This window comes from Oryx dammah, unplaced genomic scaffold (genome assembly GCF_014754425.2).
Source record: "Oryx dammah isolate SB20612 unplaced genomic scaffold, SCBI_Odam_1.1 HiC_scaffold_28, whole genome shotgun sequence".
Taxonomy (NCBI): domain Eukaryota; kingdom Metazoa; phylum Chordata; class Mammalia; order Artiodactyla; family Bovidae; genus Oryx; species Oryx dammah.
Window position 1 is genome coordinate 11,456,047 of NW_024070212.1, and position 5,217 is coordinate 11,461,263.

At 43.3% G+C, this 5,217-nt stretch overlaps 1 pseudogene; it reads right to left on the reverse strand.

The window, feature by feature from the left end:
* Nucleotides 1-1,862: 1,862 nt before the first annotated feature.
* LOC120855645 lies at nt 1,863-4,953 on the reverse strand (annotated as a pseudogene).
* Between the last annotated feature and the right edge of the window lie 264 nt (nt 4,954-5,217).

The window sequence follows — 5,217 nt, forward strand, 5'->3', positions numbered from 1 at the left end:
TTCCTATGAAATATTGCTCTTTACAGCATCAGACCTGGCTTCTATCACCAGTCACATCCACAATTGGGTATTGATTTTGCTTTGGCTCCATCCCTTCATTCTTTCTGGAGTTATTTCTCCACTGATCTGCAGTAGCATGTTGGGCATCTAATGACCTGGGGAGTTCCTCTTTCAGTATCCTATCATTTTGCCTTTTCATACTGTTCATGGGGTTCTCAAGGCAAGAATCCTGAAGTGGCTTGCCATTCCCTTCTCCAGTGGACCACATTCTGTTAGACCTTTCCACCATGACCCACCCGTCTTGGGTTGCCCTGCAGGCATGGCTTAGTTTCATTGAGTTAGACAATGCTGTGGTCCTAGTGTGATTAGATTGACTAGTTTTCTGTGAGTATGGTTTCAGTGTGTCTTCCCTCTGATGTCCTCTTGCAACACCTGCCATCTTACTTGGGTTTCTCTTACCTTGGGCATCGGGTATCAATTGTGTGGATCACAATAAACTGTGGAAAATTCTGAAAGAGATAGGAATACCAGACCACCTGACATGCCTCTTGAGAAACCTGTATGCAGGTCAGGAAGCAACAGTTAGAACTGGACATGGAACAACAGACTGGCTCCAAATAGGAAAAGGAGTACGTCAAGGCTGTATGCTGTCACCCTGCTTATTTAACTTCTATGCAGAGTACATCATGAGAAACACTGGGCTGGAAGAAGTACAAGCTGGAATCAAGATTGCCGGGAGAAATATCAATCACCTCAGATATGCAAATGACACCACCCTTATGTCAGAAAGTGAAGAGGAACTAAAGAGCCTCTTGATGACAGTGAAAGAGGAGAGGGAAAAAGTTGGCTTAAAGCTCAACATTCAGAAAACAAAGATCATGGCATCTGGTCCCATCATTTCATGGGAAATAGATGGGGAAACAGTGGAAACAGTGTCAGACTTTATTTTGGGGGGCTCCAAAATCACTGCAGATGGTGATTGCAGCCATAAAATTAAAAGACACTTACTCCTTGGAAGAAAAGTTATGACCAACTTAGATAGCATATTCAAAAGCAGAGACATTACTTTGTCAACAAAGGTCCATCTAGTCAAGGCTATGGTTTTTCCTGTGGTCAGGTATGGATGTGAGAGTTGGACTGTGAAGAAGGCTGAGTACCGAAGAATTGATGCTTTTGAACTGTGGTGTTGGAGAAGACTCTTGAGAGTCCCTTGAACTGCAAGAAGATCGAACCAGTCCATTCTGAAGGAGATCAGCCCTGGGATTTCTTTGGAAGGAATGATGCTGAAGCTGAAACTCCAGTACTTTGGCCACCTCATGAGAAGAGTTGACTCATTGGAAAAGACTCTGATGCTGGGAGGGATTGGGGGCAGGAGGAGAAGGGGACGACAGAGGATGAGATGACTGGATGGCATCACTGACTGGATGGACGTGAGTCTGAGTGAACTCCGGGAGTTGATGATGGACAGGGAGGTCTGGCATGCTGCAATTCATGGGGTCACAAAGAGTCAGACATGACTGAGCGACTGAACTGAACTGATTACAGCAGAAACAGAAAAAAATTTTTCAAATAAGAAGCAAAAGGTGTGTCATGATAAAAGTTGTGTACATCATTTCATTTATTACAAGGTACATTCTTTCCCACATCTCACATCCAAGAAATCTGAGCAGATCCTAATATTAATATTGTCTTATAATATATGAACAACTTTAATTCTGTTTCTGATCTTACAATCTACAGGAACTCTGATTTGATCAGATGATTATTTGATGAAATATGATGAAATTGACTACTGGGCTGACCACTTGTGTTTCTGGGTTCCTGGGTACTTATTCCAAATGGAAAAGGAGATGATGAGGGGCTCACAATATAGTCTGATATGACCTGTTAAGAGCACAAGCAAAAAATCACTCTGCATAAGAGCTATTTCACACCATGTTCATAGCCAGCACTATTCACAAGAGCCAAAATGTGGAATCAAACCATCTGTCCATAGGCAAATTAATTTATAATCTAAAATGTATTACACACTTTTAAGAAGGAAAGAAATTCTAATATGTGCCACCACATGAATGAATTATGAGGACATAATGCTAATTGAAATAAGCCAGTCCCAAAAAAATACACTGATGATTCCACTTTTAAGAGGTTTAAGATTCATACAGAAATTAATATAGAGAGAAACTAGAACAGTGGTAGCTAGGGCATGAGAAGTGTAGTTTAACTGGCATAGACTTTAGGTTTTTCAAGATGAAAAGAGTTCTAGGTTTTGGTTGCACAAAGCATTAAGGTACTTAATACTACTAAACTATACATTTAGAAATGACTAATGTGGTAAATTTTATGTCATGCATATTTTACCACATTTAAAAAAATACATTTACACAAAGATGGGAGTTGGAAAGAAATGGGAAAGGGTCTGGTGGAAATATTGAAGCTAAAGTGATAGATAAAATGGAGGAAAAGAGTGAGAGAATGAACAGAAAAATAAAACCGAATGAAAAACTCACCAGCGCCTCCAAAACCATAATGCAAGACAGGTCAAAAGGATGAGGGAGGGCACTATTATTGCCACAAATATCAGGCCAGTGGAAGTGGGGTGTCCTGGCAATTGAGAGAGGACACAGGGATATCTTCAAACCCATCCTCTGTTTCTCTTGGCCTTCTTGCCCACTTGAGTGTCAGTAACTCCACTATCCGCTTCTGACACATGGGCATCTCTGGTTCCCACTCTCATATTCCTGGAAGGCTTATACTCACAGCCACATTTTATGTCTCTCTCTCATCCCATCTCATCTAGTCTACATTCTTCTTTCTTACCTATTCTATACCTTAGATTAGCTAATTTCATTCCTCTCACACTGTTGTCCCAGAAATAAATCTCAACCTGATTCTCCATCTCTGCATCAATGTCTCTCTCTATTTTCTCTCCCACTCTCTCCCTCTCTCATTCATTAAATCCCTCACCTTATTCAGGCCTTCCCTCTGTACTTGAACCACCTTTTCCTATCCCCAGTGGAGCCCCAGTTCCTTCTCACCCCAGTACAGGATGATGTCCTTGTCGCCTAGACTGCTGTGCTTCACTTGGCAACTCAGGCCAGCAGCCTCTCCAGCTGCCACATCTAGGGCTCACAGATGCCAAGTTCAGTCTGCATTGGGCATGATGTCTCCTTGCTGAGTGCCAGGCTGCTCCTGCTCGCCCCTCATCCACATCACCCACACAGGTTTTGGGTAGAATCCTGAGATGTGGCACACCAGCAGTAGGCGGCCAGGCCCAGGAGTGGGGCCACTGGACAGCCAGGCTTCAGGCTTCACTGGAGTAAGAGGGAGCAGTAAGAATGTCAGATTATGACTCTAATCCAGAGCATGGGGACTTGGAAACTCACAAGTTTGGACAGTGACCTCTTCCACTTCTTTGGAAACCAAATAATTTAATAATTAAAACACTCTCTTTTTAGGTATCTCCCACTTTTGAATTTAAAGATGATGAAAGGTGAAACAGAAAAGTCTTTGGGAGAGAACAGCACTAACCTTGCCTCTGCAGTTCTGCTTTCCCTGCATCAAGGACACTCAGGAGATATCGAGGGCAGGTTTCTAAGAGGAGCTTAGCTATAGTATCACAGACAGCTTGGTACTGAATGATGAGTTCACAGAAACGCTGGGCCTTGCTGCCGCCCTCTGGGGCAGGTGCACATGAATCATTCTTGATGCTCATGAAATCCAATCCTCCGAAAGCTCCCTTCAAGAAGCTTCCTACGGCTTTCCCAGGATGCAGCTCACAACCTGCTATGCCCTGGATCACAAAGGGGTCTGGATAGAAAGAAAACAGAGACAAAGTTATTTTTAAAAGCACACAAGAAAGAAAGAGATGGGAAAAGGACATGGGACTTTGGGTTTTGATGGAAAGGTCTGAGATGTGAAATGACTAAAAAAAAAAAATGCCGTATTCAGAGACTTTTCAGAAAAAAAGGAACATTTGGGAGAGTTACACATGTTGTAAATGGTGGAGATGTGCTCTTATAAGGAACAGGGTGGTCAAGAGGGGAGTCAGAAGTACAGCATTCCAGCCTGAAGGGAAGAATTATACCAAGAGAAGGGATCAGGCATAAAGTACTTGAGGAGACAGATTGGAGGGATTCATTGACTCAGGAACAGGGTAGGTAAAGTGAGGACTTGTTGCTTGCGGTTTGAGAAAAACAAGTTATGCACAAACAAACTAGGAGATGTTCACAAAGGAGGAATTTCATCTATGACACAAGAGTTCAAAGAACAGGAAAAATCTGGGATACCAGGTGGAGGTATGGAGTCAGGGTTGGAGACTACTCTAGAGAGGTATATACATGCAGAGAGCATCCCCAGTTCAGAGGACTGTACTCACATTCCAACTGGAATTCACTGACATGGTCTTGCACTTCTCGAATAAATCGAATGAGGTAGACTCTAAATAGTTCCTCCAGCTCAGTCACCTCCTCATCACTGAAGTTGCCCTTCCACCAGGGCTTCAGGAAGATGGCAGTGCCTGAGTCACTGTTCTAGCCATGAATCTGCAAATCGTCCAACCAGCCTGAGCCTTGATTTTGAGCCCAAGTGCTGTTGGCAAATGTCGAAATCTGGATGACATGGAAGGAGGTTGGCCCCTGGAATGCTGTGGTGGTGGAAGGATAAGAAAAGTGAGGCAAAAGAAAATTAGGATAGAATGAAAAAGAACCCAGAGTATGAACAATATAGAGCCTGAAACAGTTCCCTGCCCCCAGGCTTCTGGCTCTATTCCCAACCTCCAAAATGCAGGAGAGAGCTGGAGATAGAGAGCCCAGGCCCTTAGTGGTAGGTGCAGCATCTTTTTATCCAGGAGCCCTGCACCTGGTGCTGGAATCAGCCAGAGTTACTCTTACCATCCTCATTGTCACCACCTGGCACAATAACTGCTAGCAATAGAAGTGGCAGAAGCAGCATTTCAATGGGAAGTAGAACTTCTGACTCTCAGAATTGGTATTTGATCTCCAATTTCAGCAAACCTTTTTCTCAGTACTTTATAATGACTTCCTCTCTCCCTCAACTGACAAATCTCTTCTGCACACACATTGTTCATCACCGAAAAACTGTGCTTCCCACGGCTCTGGGCTTTTACTCGGTCTCTCATTTCCTCCCCAGCTCATGACTTGTAGATTTTGTTTTAATGTCTCTTGTCCAGATGATCTCCTTGATCTCAGTTTCCTT